The 20,139-nt window shown below is 36.8% G+C and overlaps 1 long non-coding RNA gene across 1 annotated transcript; it reads left to right on the forward strand.

Moving 5' to 3' along the window:
- Positions 1-699: 699 nt before the first annotated feature.
- Positions 700-14,578, forward strand: LOC108586936. The gene is made up of 3 exons (XR_001904970.3): positions 700-3,872; positions 12,270-12,386; positions 13,822-14,578. It is a non-coding gene; the product is annotated as an uncharacterized LOC108586936 (long non-coding RNA).
- Positions 14,579-20,139: the final 5,561 nt, after the last annotated feature.

The following is a 20,139-nucleotide window of genomic DNA, read 5'->3' on the forward strand; positions in this document are numbered from 1 at the left end:
AAATTACAACTCTGGATTGAGAGCCAAAGAACCAAGGCTGTCATTCCATCTTGGCCACTATTTTATCAGGTGAACCCCAAGCAAATGGCTTAACTTCTCCAGGACCAAATGATAGGTGATCTCTTACATTTCGATTTAAGCCAAGGAATTACATTAGTTTTATTTTCATCATATGTCCATTACCTCTAGTGTATAGTGCAAAAAAAATAGTAGAATATTCAGTTTTCCTATGCTTTGATGTCTCTTGTTATTAGGGTATTATCTATTTTGAAATGATTTCAGTCAGTGGAGAGTAAAGAGAATTCTGTCCCCTGCAGGAATACCAGGGAAGTTACTGTGTCTGATGATAAGCTCAGGAGTCCTTAGTGTAGCCTGTTTTACCAATTAATGACATTTCCCTGTTCGTCATGGGTAATAGCGATGTTGAAGTTTGTTCTGTGAACTCAGGTTTGTTAAAGGGAAATTGAATTTTTTTTTTTTTTTTTTGAGACGAAGTGTCACTCTTGCCCAGGCTGTAGTGCAATGGCATGATCTTGGCTCACTGCAACCTCTGCTTCCTGGGTTCAAACGATTCTCCTGTCTCAGCCTCTTGAGTAGCTGGGATTACAGGTGCCTGCCACTATGCCCAGCTATTTTTTTTTTTTTTTTTTGTATTTTTAGTAGAGATGGGGTTTTACCATATTGGCCAGACCAATCTCGAACTCCTGACTTCAGGTGATCTACCCGCCTCGGCCTCCCAAAGTGCTGGGATTACAGATGTGAGCCACCACCGTGCCCAACCAGGCAATTGAATTTTGAATAAACCAAACATGTGTGAAAATTATGGTTATACATAAATTCCTGTGCTTAGTCGGGGCTCACTCATTGACTGACTTATTCATAGTTTGATGAGTTCAATGATTGATCAGTTGACTCATTAATTCATTGATTTATTCAATGCTTCCCTAATTTGTTCATTCAACAGGTATATATTTTCCAGGCAACAGACTAAATAAACACTAGTCCTACAGAGTCAGAGGGCCCCAGTGGGATTGAGCCCTCGTTGCTCCTAATAGGAATCGACTCATTAATTTCACACTCCTTTTACTGGTTTTGTTTCTTTACTTCTCAAATTTCCCTAGGCCAATGGGTATCAATTATAGGCCCGTTGAGGGAAATATTGCAAAAAAGAAGCTATCCTTCCTCTGGAGTTCCTTAGAAGATAGGACATTCTTGCTAAGCAGCAGGTAGCCATCATGTCACCATGATGAAAGAAGAAAGCGTCTCTTGAAATGAAGTCAGTAAACAAGAGGGCCTAGTGTTAGAAAAAAATAAGTCCGATTCCATATCAGATTGCTTGAACACCTGGATCTAGCTGTATCTGTAGCTACAACTTGTACTTTTCACCTACATGAGCCAGTAAGTTACCTTGTTTGGCTTAAGTAACTTGATTTATCATTTGTAAATAAGTGTTGAGACTGATTCTTTACCATCTTGTCTCTAAAAAAGTTACATCTTTACCACTTCTTGCTTAAATTCATTCATTAACTGACAAGAGATAGGTTTAATAAAAAGATAGTCTTTCTTATCTTGTCACCTGTATAATACAGCAAGAGATTTTTAAGGTATTATATTAGTGAGTTTGGCCTGCCATAACAGAGTACCACAGATTGGGTGGCTTAAATAACAGAAATGTATTTCTCACAGTTCTGGAGTCTGGGAGGTCCAAGAGCAAGGTGCTGGCCCATTTGGTTTCTGGTGAGGACTCTTGTCCTGGTTTGCAGACAGTGGCACTCTGGAGGTGTGAGCACATGTGAGCACATGACCTTTCCTCAGATGCATTCTTTCTCTTCTTCATAGAAAGCCACTACTCCTATCATGAGGTCCTCACCTTCATGACCCCATCTAATTCGAATCACTTCCCAAGTGCCCTGTCTCCAAATGCTATCACATTAGTGGTTAGGATTTCAAATACCAATTTTAGGGTTGCACAAATATTTTGCCCATAACAGGTATCTACATAATATTAAACATATGATCAACTTTTTGAGCTCAATTTTCAAATTCCTATATGTTTGTACACCATGTAATTTATGCTTTCTGTTTAAGGTATAAACTTTTTTTAAAGTATAAACATTCTGCCCTCCCTCCCTTCCATATGAATCATTTTGAGAAACAATCTTACTTAAAAGAAATTTAGGAAATTGAAAATCTTTTGATACATCTAAAAAATGCTCGTCTAATAAATCAGAGGAGATTAGCTTATTAACTTTACATCTCGCTTCGTCTTTTTAATTTCTTTTTTGCTAGTTATTTTTGTTGTTCTTAAAGCAAAGTACGCTTTTGGATTTTTCATTGTCTTTAGATTAATTACATAGATGTAATTGCAAAAGATATATAACTTGTGCTTTTTTCATCTTACATTATATCTTAAGAATCTTTTATGTCATGATCTTGTCTTGGTCATCACTTAAACATTTAAAAATTTGGTTAACATGCTACTGATAGGGTATACTAGAGGCTATGTCCTTTGATTACCTTTGGTGTCTGTATTTAGCAATTTTCGGGATTATTTGCTTCATTTTACTAATGAAAATATTATGAGCTTGTTTGAAGGGAATATCTATTCTAAAATGACAAATTAATTTGTTGTACCACCAATATTGTAAGTAGTTTTCATATCAACATACCTTTGACTGTTCTAGGTATTATTTCTAAGATTTTTTTCTGATTATTAAATAACACCTCTTCATAGCCAATGATATGAAGAGCATAGACAAGTATAAATAACTAAATAAAAATTGTCCATAATTTCACTACCCTATGTACTCTCTTCTCATTGCTTTTTATAAATTTTGTTCCATAAAATTAATATCATACTGCATACATATTACATAACCTTATTTTTTTATGTTAACAGTACACCAGGAGTTCTTTCCATGGAATTTACTAATTTAAAGTTTACTTTTAAATCATTGCAAGCATTAAATTTTGTAATTATGGCTGATACTAAAATTAAAGCATTTTTTTATTAATAGATGCTATTTCTAATTTTCTCACAAATGTTGCAATGAGAATACCTTTATGTATATTTTTAGCAGCATATTTTCATTACTTATTGAAAATAAATGTTTAGGATAGAATTGCTAAATAGTTAAATAAGGTTATTGACACATCATACCACATAAAAATGATCATTTAGAAAACCTTTACTCAACAATTACCATGTTAGTTTTTACAATCATAACCAATGCAAAGACCAGTAGAAGATAAAAAAACACTTCAGTCTCAGTTAAACAAAACATACATATACATACACACTAAAATTACTTTCTGGAAAGTCTTACATTAATACTTTTAAAATTTCTATTTTTATGCATCAAAAGTACATGAGCATATGGATACAGTAAAAGAATAATAAAAAAAAAACAGTAGTTATCAAAACAAAGCATGTCATATGTGTGTATTTATCCAATAATCAGTTTTAGTGGTCATATTAGAATAAGCCATACAATTTTAGAAAGAGCATTTCGTAGAATTTTATGGACAAGTTTACATGAAAGTATTTCAAAGTGCAATATGGCAAGATAAATTGTGTTGCAGTAGTTTCCCATTAGTAAAAGATAACCACTTTCCTAAGCAACTAAGCAACTAACTAGATGTTTCAGTATATGATGACTCTTTCCTTTCATTATCTCGAATTTATTCTTTGCTAACAGAAACTGTATGCAAACAATTCCAAGTCTTACTTCAAGGGTCCTAAAAAGACATCCAGGATTAACAGGAAAATTAGTTGAGATTTTTAAAAATGCAAGTAACAGCCCATTTACATTTCACCCAAATGAGAACTCTAGGAATGCTGCCAACTCTGACACTCCTGCATCCAAAGAAAGGTGTGTATGATCTCATCAGAACCTCTACCTCTCTTTCTCTAATTTTCTTGGTATGAGCTTCATTCTTAAGCAGTTTCTTTTCTTGGTGGTAGTAGAATAAACAACCCTTGGTTCTTCTCAGTTTACTTGGTCCTTGTTATTTACTATCTCAGTAAGAAAGGAAATAGAACTTCTTTAGCAATAGTTTCAGCAAGCAATGACCCTAATTTGCTAGCTAGGGTGCCACCAAGTCCTATGCCAGTATCTGTGTGTTCTTATTGGACGTATCTGAGTCATTTACTCTCAGTATCCCACAAAAGATGGGGTAAACATTCAAAGGTCACCAACATCAAAGACCAAAGGCAGATAAATCCATGAAGATGAGGACAAACTAGCGCAAAATGGCTAAAAATTCCAAAAGCCAGAATGCTGCTTCTCCTCCAAAGGATCACAACTCTTTACCTTGCCAGCAAGGAAACAAAACTGGATGGAGAATGAGTTTGATGAGTTAACAGAAGTAGGGTTCAGAAGGTGGGTAATAACAAACTCCTCTGAGCCAAAGGAGCATGTTCTAACCCAATGCAAAGAAGCTAAGAACTTTGAAAAAAGGTTAGATGAATTACTAACTAAAATAACCAGTTTAGAGAAGAACATAAATGACCTGATGATGCTGAAAAGCACAGCACGAGAACTTTGTGAAGCATACACAAGTATCAATAACCAAATTGATCAAGTGGAAGCAAAGATATCAGAGTTTGAAGATCAACTTAATGAAATAGAGCATGAAGACAAGATTAGAGAAAAAAGTATGAAAAGGAATGAACAAGGCCTCCAAGAAATATGGGACTATGTCAAAAGACCAAACCTACATTTGATTGGTGTACCTGAAAATGATGGAGAGAATGGAAGCAAGTTGGAAAACACTCTTCAGGATATTATCCAGGAGAACTTCCCCAACCTAAAAAGACAGGTCAACATTCAAATTCAGGAAATACAGAGAGCACCACAAAGATACTCCTCTAGAAGAGCAACCCCAAGACACATAACCGTCAGATTCACCAAGGTTAAAATGAAGGAAAAAATGTTAAGGGCAACCAGAAAGAAAGGTCAAGTTACCCACAAAGGGAAGCCCATCAGACCAACAGTGGATCTCTCTGCAGAAACCATACAAGCCAGAAGAGAGTGGGGGCCAAGATTCAACATGCTTAAAGAGAATAATTTTCAACCCAGAATTTCATATCCAGTCAAACTAAGCTTCATAAGTGAATGAGAAATAAGATCCTTTACAGACAAGCAAATGCTGAGAGATTTTGTCACCACAAGGCTTGCCTTACAAGAGCTCCTGAAGGAAGCACTAAATATGGAAAGGAAAAACTGGTTCCAGACACTGGAAAAATATACCAAATTGTAAACATCATCAACACTATGAAGAAACTGCATGAACTAATGGGCAAAATAACCAACTAGCATTATGAAGACAGGATCGGATTCACACATAACAATATTCACCTTAAATGTAAATGGGCTAAATGCCCCAACTAAAATACACAGACTGGCAAATTGGATAAAGAGTCAAGACCCGTTGGTGTGCTGTATTCACGAGACCCGTCTCACATGCAAAGACACATATAGGCTCAAAATAAAAGGATAGAGGAATATTTACCAAGCAAATGGAAAGAAAAAAAAAAAAAAAAACCAGGGATTGCAATTCTAGTTTCTGATAAAACAGACTTTAAAGCAACAATTATCAAAAAAGACAAAGAAGGGCATTACATAATGTAAAGAGATCAATGAAATGAGAAGAGCTAACTATCCTAAATATGTATGCACCCAATACAGAAGCACCCAGATTCATAAAGCAAGTTCTTAGAGACCTACAAAGAGACTTAGATTCCCACACAATAATAGTGGGAGACTTTAACACCCCACTGTCAATATTAGACAGATCAACAAGAGAGAAAATTAGCAAGGATATTAAGGACTTGAACTCCGCTCTGGACCAAGCAAACATAGTAGACATCTAGAGAACTCTCCACCCCAAATCAACAGAACATACATTCTTCTCAGCACCACATCACACTTATTCTAAAATTGACCACATAATTGGAAGTAAAACACTGCTATGCAAATGCAAAAGAATGGAAATCATAACAAATAGTCTCTCAAACCACAGTGCAATCAAATTAGAACTCAGGATCAAGAAACTCACTCAAAACTGCACAACTACATGGAAACTGAACAACTTGCCTTTGAATGACTACTGGGTAAATAACAAAATTAAGGCAGAAATAAATTAAGTTCTTTGAAATCAATGAGAACAAAGACACAATGTACCAGACTCTCTTGGACACAGCTAAAGCAGTGGTTAGAGGGAAATTTATAGCACTAAACAGCCCACAGGAGGAAGTGTGAAAGATCTAAAATTGACACCCTAGCATCACAACTAAAAGAACTAGAGAAGCAAGAACAAACACAAAAGCTTTCAGAAGATAAGAAATAACTAAGATCACAGCAGAACTGAAGGAGATAGAGACATGAAATGCCATTCAAAAAATCAGTGAATCCAGGATCTGGATTTTTGAAAAGATTAACAAAATTGATAAACCAGTAGCCAGACTAATTAAAAAAAGAAGAGAGAAGAATCAAATAGACACAATAAGAAATGATAAAGGGGATGTCACCACTGATCCCACAGAAATACAAACTGCCGTCAGAGAATACTATAAATACCTCTACGCAAATAAACTAGAAAATCTAGAAGAAATGGTAAATTCCTGGACACATACACCCTCCCAAGACTAAACCAGAAAGAAGTTGAATCCCTGAATAGACCAATCACAAGTTCTAAAATTAAGGCAGTAATTAATAGTCTACCAACCAAAAAAAGCTCAAGACCAGATGGATTCACAGTCAAATTCTACTAGAGGTACAAAGAGGAGCTGGAACCATTTCTTCTGAAACTATTCCAAACAACAGAAAAAGAGAGACTCCTCCCTAACACATTTTTTGAGGCCAGCATCATCCTGATACCAAAACGTGGCCCAAGACACAGCAAAAGAAGAAAATTTTAGGCCAATATCCGTGATGAACATCAATGTGAAAATCCTCAATAAAATACTGTTAAACTGAATCGGCAGCACATCAAAAAGCTTATCTACCACAGTCAAGTCAGCTTCATCCCTGGGATGCAAGGCTGGTTCAACATATGCAAATCAATAAACAAATCACATAATGACAAAAAGCACACGATTATCTCAATATACGCAGAAAAGGCCTTCGATAAAATTCAACACCCCTTCATGCTAAAACCTCTAAATTAAATATTGATGGAAGATATCTCAAAATAATAAGAGTTGTTTATGACAAACCCACAGCCAATATCATACTGAATGGGCAAAAGCTGGAAGCATTCCCTTTGAAAACTGGTACAAGACAAGGATGCCCTCTCTCATCTATCCTATTCAACATAGTATTTGAAGTTCTGGCCAGGGCAATCAGGCAAGAGAAAGAAATAAAGGGTACTCAAACAGAAAGAGAGGAAGTTAAATAGTCTCTGTTTGAAGACGACATGATTGTATATTTGGAAAACCCCATCATCTCAGCCCAAAATCTCCTTAAGCTGATAAGCAACTTCAGCAACGTCTCAGCACACAAAATCAATGTGCAAAATCAAATGTGCAAAGTCAGTGTGCGAAAATCACAAGCATTCCTAAACACCAATAATAGACAAACAGAGAGCCAAATCAGGAGTGAATTCTCATTCACAATTGCTACAATTAAATACCTAGAAATACAGCTTACAAGGGATGTGAAGGACCTCTCCAAGGAGAGCTACAAACCACTGCTCAAGGAAATAAGGATACAAACTAATGGAAAAACATTCCATGCTCATGGACAGGAAGAATCAATATTGTGAAAATGGCCATACTGCCCAAAGTAGTTTATAGATTCAATGCTATCCCCATGTAGCTACATTGACTTTCTTCACAAAATTAGAAAAAAACTACTGTAAATTTCATATGGAATCAAAAAAGAGCCCACAGAGCCAAGACAATCCTAAGCAAAAAAACAAAGCTGGAGGCATCTTGCTTCCTGACTTCAAACTACACTGCAAGGCTACAGTAACCAAAACAGCATGGTACTGGGAACAAAACAGATATATAGACCAAAGGAACAGACAGAGGCCTCAGAAATAATGCCACACATCTACAACCATCTGATCTTTGACAAACCTGATAAAAACAAGAAATGGGGAAATGATTCCCTATTTAATAAATGGTGTTGGGAAAACTGACTAGCCAGATGTAGAAAACTGAAACTAGATCTATTCCTTACACCTTATACAAAACTTAACTCAAGATAGATTAAAGAATTAAACATAAGACCTAAAACTATAAAATCTCTAGAAGAAAACCTAGGCAATATCATTCAGGACATAGGTATGTGCAAAGACTTCATAACTAAAACACCAAGAGCAATGACAACAAAAGCCAAAATTGACAAATGGGATATAGTTAAACTAAAGAGCTTCTTCACAGCAAAATAAACTGTCATCAGAGTGAACAGGCAACCTACAGAATAGGAGAAAATTTTTGCAGTCTATCTATCTGACAAAGGGCTAATATCCAGAATCTACAAAAAACTTAAACAAATTTACAAGAAAAAAACAACCCCATCAAAAAGTGGGTGAAGGATATGAACAGACACTTCTCAAAAGAAGACATTTATGCAGCCAACAAACATGAAAAAAAGCTCATCATCACTGGTCATTAGAGAAATGCGAATCAAAACCACAATGGCATACCATCTCGTGTCAGTTAGAATGGTGATCATTAAAAAAATGAGCAAACAACATATGCTGGAGAGGATATGGAGAAATAGGAATGCTTTTTACACTGTTGGTGGGAGTGTAAATTAGTTCAACCATTGTGGAAGACAGTGTGGCAATTCCTCAAGGATGTAGAACCAGAAATACCATCCCATTACTGGGTATATACCCAGAGGATTATAAAAATCATTCTACTATAAAGATATACGCACACGTATGTTCACTGCAGCACTATTCACAATAGCAAAGACTTGGAACCAACCCAAATGTTCATCAATGATAAACTGGATAAAGAAAATGTGGTACATACATACCATGCAATACTATGCAGCCATAAAAAAGGATGAGTTCATATCCTTTGCAGGAGCATAGTTGAAGCGGGAAACCATCATTCTCAGCAAACTATCACAGAAACAGAAAACCAAACACCGCATGTTCTCACTCATACGTGTGAGTTGAACAATGAGAACACATGGATACAGGAAGGGAAACATCACACCCTGGGGCCTGTCAGGGGGTGTAGGGGCTAGCAGAGGGATAGCATTAGGAGAAATACCTAATGTAGGTAATGGGTTGATGGGTGCAGCAAACCACCATGGCACATGTATACCTATGTAACAAACCTGCACATTGTGCATGTGTATCCCAGAACTTAAAAGTATAATTAAAAAAAAATAAAAACATTTTTAAAAAATGGTGTTGGGGGGTGTAAAAGTCATGAGCCTCTCCTTTAGCACATAGATGAAGATGGTGGTTTCTAAAAGCAAATAGATGTTTATTTTCCAGAAGAAATGGGAAAATATGCATGAAGGGCAAAAAGCACACATCCCTACAAAGGTGATTGCATAAGAGCAGAAAGGGTGATTTTCTAGGACATTGTGGCAGGATCCTCCTGCTAAAGTGTGAGTCAGTATCTGTATTTTTTTAATATATGTTTTTAAATGTATGTGATTTTACTGCTACATTATATAATTAGCCATCCATGAAGATGAAATTGTAGTCAGAGCCTGGAGGGTATGCACCTGTTTAAGAAACAGGAGATTGACGAATGTTTCAGGCCCCAAGTCCTAGTTAGCAGAACACCACGTAATTGGCAGACTCTTCTGGGAGGGAACTGCAGGGCCAGTGGCCCCTAAAGGGGTGTAAAGGAGCCCAAAGCAGTCAGGCTCAAGAGGCTCAAGAGATAAACGTGAAGTAGATCATCATTGCCTGACTGCTGATGTTAGATGACAGTCACTTTTGGGGAAACAAAAGGCTTCAAAAAATAAAAGTGAGAATAGCTCAATGTGTGTTATTGGTTCTGTTTCTCCAGAGGACCCTGGCTGACACATTTAACTAGCGGTAAGGGGAGTTCAAAGGAATGAACTGCATGCCATGTAAAAAAAAAAAAGCAAACACAAAAGAAAGAAAAGGAACTCATTTTACTACCTTCCTAGGAGTGAAAATCCAAAGTCAGCTAATGCTAATCACTCAGTAATTCATGGAAAATTACCTAGACAATGAAAGAGAATACAGCAGAAATTTAAGAACACGTAAAATTGATAATACAAAAATAAATAAAAACAGAGCCAGCCTGTATGAGGAATATCTCATTAGACTAATGTTTAGAGATGGGCAGTATAAGAAAGGGAGGATGGAAGAGAAAGAAGGAATAGCAGTGAGGGTAAGAGAGGCCTTTGGGACTTGGGCAGGCAGAGAAGAAAGACAATAATCCCAAAAGGAGCACTGAGATGGGGGGAGAGTGGATGTGGGTGAAAGGGAGCTGTGGATGAGAGGGCTGGAGCAAGGTAGGAAATCAAAGTTAAAAAGTTGGTCTTTGGAACCTGATCCAGAACGCTTTTCTCTTGTTTTCAAAGGCCTTGACCTTTTGGAGGCATTCCATGCTCCAGATGTTTTTCGACTTCTCCTTCCTTCTCATAATTTATTTGCTTTTTGTCCCATTCATTCAGTGACTTACTTCCTACTAAAATAATAAAATTGCAAATAGGTTCTAAGAAACCATCCACGCCTTTCTTTTGGGACCTGTATGAATTGCCTGAGATAATTTTTCAGTTGGCTTCAACATTTATCGAGTATCTACTGAATGCTAGACACCTGACTCAGCACCAGGAGAGATAAGACAGATTTTCTGTCTCCCAGGAGTTCATGCATAGCAGTCAAAGCAGAGTCACAATACAATGTGATAAGGGCTAACGTAGTGTTGCAACAGTGGTTCAGTAGTGATCATAAGGTAGAGATTAATTCTTCCTGGGAGAATCAGAGGGTAGCTTTGTTAAATGGGAAAAGGAGAAATGTTGCTTTAACTGGAATGGAAAACATAAGCAAAGGCAAACAGAGTCAAAAATGCTTGGTATTCAAGAGAGATATTACCTGCAGGTAGGACAGGCGAGGGGAGCTGGGAGAGGAGCCATTGGGGTGATCTGTCAATGACCCCAACCATCGCACAGAATCTAAAGTGCTGACTCTTTAAGGTACTTTGGTTAGTTTCTTCCTGCAAAGACTATCCTTATAAATGGAGTCAGCACACTTTCTGCAATTTCTGTTCTTGCATGCCCGTGAGTCCTTGTCATGGACTCTGCTATTAGAATGTGAGGACAGTCATAGACAAAATATAAATGAATGGGTATGGCTGTGTTCCAATTAAACTTTATTTATGAAAACAAGCAGTCATCTCACAGGACATTAGTTTGCTCCCTCTGAGTGATGTTGAAGTAGTATAGTTGATCCTTAAGCAACATGGATTTGGACTGCACGGGTCCACCTCTGTCACCCCTGAGACAGCAAGGCCAACCCCTCTTCTTCCATCCCTCCATATTCTTCTCATCATGAAGATGACATAGGTGAAGAACATTTTGATGATTCGCTTCCATTTAATGAATAATAAATATATTTTCTCTTTCTTAATAACATTTTCTTTTCTCTAGCTTACTTTATTGTAATAATACAGTATTTGATACACATAACATACAAAATATGTGTTAATTGACTGTTTATGTTACCACTGAGGCTTCTGGTCAACATTAAGCTATTAGTAAAGTTTTGAGGGAGTCTTCTGGTCAACATTAAGCTCTTAGTAAAGTTTTGAGGGAGTCAAAAGTTACAGGTGGATTTTCAACTGTGTGGAGGAGGGTTGGCACCCCTCACCCCCGATTTGTTCAGGAGTCAATTATAGATTAGAACCTTCTGCACAAGGGAGCAAGGAAGTGATCTAACATTGTAGGGCCAGAATTCAGGCCAAAAAGACCCAATTGTACCTGACTGTTTTGTCTGCCCCTGTGTTCAAATCTTTAAATGTCTTTTCAGGTAATTTTAGAATCAATATTTAAAGGGAGATGGATGACTCAACTTACTAATTTTTAAAACACGACTTTTCAAACATTTTTAGTTAGAATGAAATAGCTAGGCTTGGACAGGAATAAGAAGTTTCAATCCCCTTTATAAATATTTTTCTTTTCTGTCTCACCATCCCCTGCGACAAATCAAGAAGATGTTTTCTGATAAAAACTCATTTTCCCTGTGTTAAACATGCTGTGAATTCATTTGATTTGGTTGATCATTTCACAACTTTTCTTTTTGTAAAATTTATTCAGAATGACAAAGAGAGAAAAAACAAAACTTTCTGGGAAAGAAGGAATAAGAAGGTGGATTGGCAGAAAGATCAGTGTAGTTTTCCTTAGAGCTTCCTGGGCAGAGCACAGCAAAGGCTGGTAAGTGGCTTTGTTTGCCAGGGAGAGATTCTGTTGTATCTTCACAATGCTATCACAACTGCGAACACTGGAGATTTCTTTTCCACATACTCAAATAACTAGTTTGACCAAATTTCCCACCCAATTGTCTTTTGTTAAAGCACTATAAAGATACAACCTGAAGCACCTTTGAGACCATGAGTTTTTGATTTATTGCTTTTGTCCAAACAATTGCAAACAATTTAACTAAAGGCCTAATGTATTCCTTTTGTCCCTTGAGACTTTCCAGTTTCCATTTCGATGTCACAGTGTCTTCTACAGGCTTCTTTCTTCCCATTCCAATTGCCACCTTCCCCCGCAAAAAAAGTATCCCTTGAGATTCAGACATGGCTCTCTCTGTGTTAGCCACATGAATTCTTTTATATCCCACTTCATATTGTTGTTGATTTGTTCATGTTTCCCAGTGCAAAAGATCTGAGTGGTGAAATCTAACTTCCATGACTGCTATATCCAAACCAACTGTTTTAATAGTTTGGAAAGTATTGTCAGATTAGTATGTGTAAGCAAATTTGAGACAATTATGGTTGTGCTAAACTTTATAGTTTTAAAGAGTCTGTCAGTGTATTTTAGCTACATAGGAAAGCTACATAATTTTAACTTTCTAAATCATGCTTGACATACTATTTAAATTTGCCATAAAGGGATTAAATCTTATCCATGCACAGCATTAGTTTTTTTAAATGTTAAGTTGTCAGAAATTAATATGCTGTACATATGTATATGTTGTCAAGTAGAGTAGCATTTTTCCTAGCTACCGAACCTGGAAAAGGAGTTTTCCTAAAACATACATTTGCCTTTCCCTCTAGTCCCCTTATTAGCAAGCAAATAATCAGTGTCTGTCATTGTAATACTATTTTGGCAGTTAGTAAAAGAACTGGTAGCCTCATTCAAGGTTATTATTTTAGTGTGCCTTCCAGATTCCTCTATTTATCCCTCTTTCCTTTGTGCTCCCTTTGTGCTTTGGACATAATCCATCCTGGCATTTCTATTTTAATGATATGTTTATGGGTCTCTATACTCCTTAAATGGTGAACTTTTCTAAAGCTTGGGTCATGTTTATTAATCTTTGGACTTTCAATGCCTAGGACTATACCTGACAACCAACAGGTAATTAATTCCCAAATGTACACATGTCTGGTAAAACGCGTTGGTCAAAGTATTGTATGACATTTTCCAGTCCTTGGAGACAGGTGTTAGAATTTGGTCTTTTATTTGGTTACTTCATATCTTTACCTTTGGGATCAGAGAGGTAAATGGGAGAAGAGAGTGTATTTCTGTAATAGAAAAGGGGCTCAGCAGTTGCCATGTTGCCATTGAAGACGCTGAGATCACCCTAGCTTTGTTAACTATCTGTGCAGATGGGAAGTCCTTAAAATCTTGATTCTCTCCACTGCAGGTTGCCTATGGAGAGCTACAAATTGAAGAGTTTCTTAATCAGCCCACAGTTAACTTGATTCCCAGACACAGACAACATGAGTTTAATTATCTGGAGACATTTCAAAGGATGTTGATGTTTCATGATGGGAAAACAGCTACTTCTACAAAGAACTGATCTTTCTGAATAGACAGAAGGTCATTCCTGTGAGCACTGTATATTTTGCCAACAAAATTAGACTGGTCAGTTAAGGAGTATGCCTTAATTGTTAAGAATATAGGATCAGGCAGTCTGAGTTCTGAGTTCAAAATCCTAACCTTACTCTTACCAACCAAGTGCCCATTGAGAACAGGATCATAACAAGTGGGTGAAATGATTAGCATGACAATGCCTAGATGATATGATATTGTAAATATTCAATATGATGTAATTAATTGTCCAATATCAATTGAGTGCATACCATGTGGATACAAGGAGAACAAGAAGATGAAGTCTTTCTCATTGGGAAGCTCACATCTTAGTGACCCTCCAAAATTAATATATCTAAAGACTAAATACAGTGCCAAACACAAAGTAATTGCTATCTACACTGTTATTCATGCAAATGGTTAAATCAGTGCACCCCCTCCCAATCATGGATTATTCTCATATTACAGATCACTCTTATATTATACCTCCCTCCAGACAGTAAATGGAAATCTGCGCTCCTAGAATTTTGTGTTGTTATTCTTTTTTTTTTGAAAAGAAGTTTTGCTCTTGATACCCAGGCTGGAGTGCAATGGCGCGATCTCGGCTCACAGCAACCTCTGCCTCCCGGGTTCAGGCGATTCTCCTGCCTCAGCCTCCCGAGTAGCTGGGATTATAGGGGTGCGCCACCATCCCAGCTAATTTTGTATTTTTAGTAGAGATGGGGTTTCTCCATGTTGCTCAGGCTGGTCTTGAACTCCCGACCTCAGGTGATCCGCCCACCTTGGCCTCCCAAAGTGCCGGGATTACATGCGTGAGCCACTGCGCCTGGCAGTGTGTTGTTATTCTTAACGATGATACGGCAAGAGACTGCAAGCATCCTGATTTGCAAGCCTGGGGGGCTTGGAAATGTCAGGAAATACAGGAAAAATCAAACCCCATTCTTTCAACTCACTGGCAATTTTTTCATGGCTACACTCTCTTCATTTAATCTACATTTCCCTACCAGCAGGCACTCACCAACTACCATTGGTGAAGGCACCAGTGAGTTTCTGGTAAGGATCTGAGTTGTTCCTGACCACAAATTGGAGGAACCATGTGGGCAAAGGTGTAGCATTGCGTTCTCTTGGAACACAGCCTTTTGTCATTTGGCAAAGAGATTCATCTTGCATTTTTGAGGATGATGGCAAGCAATACATGATGGCAAGCAATACTTAACTTCATAACCTTGATTCATATCCTTCCCCTTAATGCCTCTAACAGGACAACTGAAATTTATATTGCCTGATTGAAAAGAGGCTTTATTTGACCCAGACACAAAGTTAGATTTCCAATACTTCCCTAGTCTCCAAGCCATAAAAAATTAAATGCCTGGAATGTGTACCTTACAAGATAAAATAAATGAGATAACTTTTTACTGGTAAGCAATCAATAGCCTATTAAAATAAAACTAGCATATAATTCTCTAATTTTTGTAGAGGGACAACATTTTATTTTGGTCCTGTAAGTTTTCCCAATAGAGCTGGAATAATTGTAGAATAGATTTTGGAAATAGTATGTTCAGGAATAAAATAATGCAATATGCAGTAACTCAAGCTGATAAATAGGTTAATTGCAATAATGCTTGGCATGTAGATCTTTTTCTGCTAAGACTTTGAAATTTAGAAAAACTCATAATATTTATGTTTGTCATTTAAAGAATTTAAGGGGTTATTAATATTCAGAAACACGTACTAATTTCCTTTAAAGGGAGATAACTTACTGGCTGTAAAATAAATATTGGTCTTGGAACTGGACAAACTGAGTTTAAATATTGGCTCCTTCACTTACTTGTGATGTGACTTTAGATAAATAATTTAATCTTGATTTTTTAAAGTCTGAAAAATAGGTTTAATGATACCGAATGCTTTAGTAGTACAATGAGGTATTCCACAAAGATAGTGAAGAACAGGGAAATTAGGTTGCACGTAACTACTATCTTAGGAGCTTTAACAAAATAATAAAATACTTGGGTTCCTAACCCCAGAATTCTGATATAATTAGACTTGAATGAGGTTGAGGCATAGTATTTTTGTAAAAATCCAGATGGACATGGTCCCTATCTCTCATGAAGTGCACATTACAGGAGAAGTTACCGACGTTATAGGTGAAGAATTAGATTGAACATGAGTTTTAGAGCCAGGAAAGTCTGTGACATTTTGCTAGCTGTGTGGCCTTGGGCAGTAACTTAATTTTCCTGAGTCTCAGTTTCCCCATGTATAAACACTAAGGTTAATGCATTTATATCTCTTAGAATAGTGATTTAGGACTGCCACATAGTAGGTGCACCCTAAATAGCATTATTCATTATAATTTTAAAAGTTTTACTGGTAATATTTTACCTCAAAAAGATACTATGACTGATGGTTTAGGTCTACAAATATCTAATTGCTTAGTTGTAGTATTTCACTTTAAAGTGAATCAGAACTCCAAAAGGTTAAAGAAAATCACATTTCTATCTCATTAGTGTCGAAATGGGGGCAGTTACAGCCTCTTTTCCATGCCAAGTCACTACTACTAGTACTGTCAATACATTTCTTCATAAAATATATTAATCAGACAGGGAATATTAGGTATTGAGAGTTAATTTGTACTTTCATGTCCGTATTGATTTAAACAACATAATTTTGTGGTTTTGTTTTCAATTTCCATCTTGCATGTTTTAGAATTTCATCTTCCATCTTGGTATGTGGAACAATGTGTCAATAAATATCAGGGAGCATAAAGGAAAGATGACCCAACAAATGCTTGCATCCAGTTCGATTTCAATTTAGGTTCTATTTCATTTCAACCTAATACATATAAACCTAAATTTGCCTTATAGACTCCTAACTCTTAATTAAAACCACTATCACGTTGCCTAGAGGAAAAGTCTGCTTTTCTATATATTTCTCCTTTTACACAGAGATTCAGAACATTTAGATTATAGTTTTTGGCCTAATAATTTAACTTTACATAAGCAGAGAGTGATTTTCACAATATCAAAAGCTGGTATCTATCATTTTTGGCAGCCTCCAATTGCAAATGAAATTTCCCGGAATATTATGAAAGAAAGACGTTGGCCTGTAGAATACTCCTGATTTATAGTACGAGACCTTGGTTTTAAAATAATCTTGTGAGACAATTTGGCTTAATCCTTAATTTTTTCTCTTGATTTCAGGACTTAATGTATCTAAAATAAACACTTTAATTTGAGCAATTAATTACAAATTAGGGACATGTCCAGTCTGTATGAGGGCATAATTAAGGGTATAATTCCTCAGTTCTTTTCTTTATTTTGGCTTTTGATTTTGGCCCAAATTGGAACACATGTACAAATGCTAAAAGAAATTCTACCATGAAAATAGAAGATATCATTATAAAATATAAAACCTGTTCCCAAAGTTACACACAAAACTCAGAATTGTGACTCACAGTCAAGGGAGCTACAAAACAGATCCCTACCCCTTTTACAAAAGAAATCAGATTCATGACAGTAAAAGCTGAGATTCACCAGGTAAAAGTTGTTCTATTGTTTTAACAAAACGTCTCCAAAACTCTATCATCCCAGAGTCCCACTTTTCCTTTTCTTCTTAGATGAAAATTTTTCCTAAATTCCCTTTGGATTCCTCATGGATGCTTCCTTGAATACTGGGTGTATCTTGTGATTCCACTATTCTGCCCAATCCCATCAAATCTAGAATGAAAGCACTCTCTACCATCTGGTCCTAACTCATTAATCCAGTCTAAGCTTTTCACCCATGTGATTTTTCCACTTGAGCCTGGCTGAGCTATTCATAATGTCCAAAATGTATTTCATGCATTCATATCCTGTGCCTTCAAGTACACTGTGAAATAACAAGAAATATACACATTATTCTTTGTCCCAATTTCCTGGCACAGAGTTCCTAAAACTCTGGTAATTTCCTGAGCGATAGGGTACTAGAGAATCTTTTGTCCTGGTCTCTGTTTTGGTCTCTGTTTTAGTTTCTGAGATAGAGCTCCTAATACCATTGTACATAAAAGTGCATTTGGTATTTGACCCTGTTCCTGACACAAAGCCCCTAAATCTCTTGGAATTTCCAGAGTAATCGGAGCATCTTTTGTCCCAGTAAAGCAACTCTTGATGGGCTCCTGGATTGCCTCAGGATGAGGGCTAGGTCAGGGAGAATCAACTATATGATTAGAGGATTTGAAATTTTAGTTCCACTCCTGACCTCCTGGTAGAGTAGAGCTGAAGGTTGAGTTGTTCAACCAAAGGCCAATAGTGTAATAAATCATGCCTATGTAACAAAGCTTTCATAAAACTCCAGAAAGGCTGGGTTCAGAGAACCACTAGGTTACTGACCATGTGGAGGTTTCTGGAGAGTGACCTTCTTGGAGAAGGCATGGAAGCTTTGCCTTCATTCTCCTGTGTCTCACCCTATACATCTCTTCCATCTTGCTGTTCATCTGTATCCTTTCAAATATTCTTCATAATAAGCCAGTAAATGTAAGTAAAATGTTGCCCTGAGTTCTGGGAGCCACTCTAGCCAATTAATTGAACCTGAGAAGGGGATCATGGGAACCCCTATTTATTGCCAGTCAATCAGAAGCACAGGCCACAGCCTGTGCTTACAACTGGCCTGTGAATGGGGGCAGTCTTATGGGACTGAGCCCTCAACCTGTGGTATCTGATACTATCTCTAGGTAGATAGTGTCAGAACTGAATTTCATTAGAGGACTACCAGTTGGTGTTCCTGGAGATTTTGCATAATTGATTGGTGCTGGTAGGAAGAAATCCCACACATTTTGGTGACTGGAGGTGAAGTATTCAGCATTGCATTGAGTGTGAGAGCAAAATCACCTTTCCTTTTCCTGTGTCAACATATGCTCTTCTCTTAGTTTCGAAAGACCTTCCTTCTTTTCTCTTTCTAAGAAGTCTCACACAAATATCAGATCTTCCATGCAGCCTTTTCTGACCATGAACCGTTTTAACTTTACTTGTCATTTTTAATTAGTCTTTACTATTTTGGTTCCCTTCAGTTAGATCAAACAGTACGTGAGAGCAGATCTAGTAATACTTTTTCTTCTCACTAAAACAGAAACACTTCCTTTTTTAAGCAAATATTTAATGAGCACTTATGAAGTACAATGTACTCCGCCAGACATTTGGAACATATCGTAGAACAAAGTCTGCCTGTTTACAAAGACAAACTTTTTTATAGTTTTCTGAATCTTAGAAGTATGATAAGTTTAGCTAAGTTCTAATAGGCAAGTAATTATGATGGAACCCAATGACGAACTCAATTCATTATTGATGAGCCTTGCTGGTTTGGCTTATTATCAGAAAGTTCTGGAAGGAAGGAGAAAAATAAAAACAGTTATTGAACAATAGAACAACATTTATATTGCTATTTTCATTTGCTATCCGGGATAAATCTTGAAAGATATGTACTCCCTTACAGGGGATGTTTCAGTAAAGTGAAAAAGATAAATGTATCAGAGGATAGTTGGCCTAAAAGAAAAGTCTTTGTCTCTATTAAAGTACTTTCTCATAAATAAATAAATAATATCTATGTCTTCTGAAGCCAGCTCTAGCCATCTGGAATATCTGGTAAGAGGAATGGGTTTTAATCCAAGTGATACTCTAAAATCATCCTTTTTATCAGTTGAATATTTATATCCTGTTTTCCAACAACAGTTCTCCAATACCAACTGGAAGTCTTACAATTCAATTCTAACACTAACTACCCAGAATTAGAATGCATTCCACAGGTTAGGGGCTCAGTCCCACAAGATTACTTCAGGTGCCAGCCACAAGTAGTGTCCTCAAGCTATGCATACTACTGTCTGGTTGATTATAAATTGATGGGTTCCCATAACTCTTCCTTAGGTTTGATAGTTTACTAGAATGACTCACAGAATTCAGGAAAGTAGAAAAGCATGGTGCTTACAATTACCATTTTATTATAAAGAAAACAACTCAGGAACTGCCCAATGGAAGAAATAGACAGGACAAGGTAAGAGATGGGGAGGTGAAGAGCCTCCATACCCCTCTCTTGGCAGGTCACCTTCCCAGTACATTGATGTGTTCACCAACCTTGAAGTTACCCATATCCCTTTGTTTAAATGTATCTGTTGAAATGTTATTTT

The sequence above is a fragment of the Papio anubis genome, chromosome 7, assembly GCF_008728515.1.
Source record: "Papio anubis isolate 15944 chromosome 7, Panubis1.0, whole genome shotgun sequence".
NCBI lineage: Eukaryota > Metazoa > Chordata > Mammalia > Primates > Cercopithecidae > Papio > Papio anubis.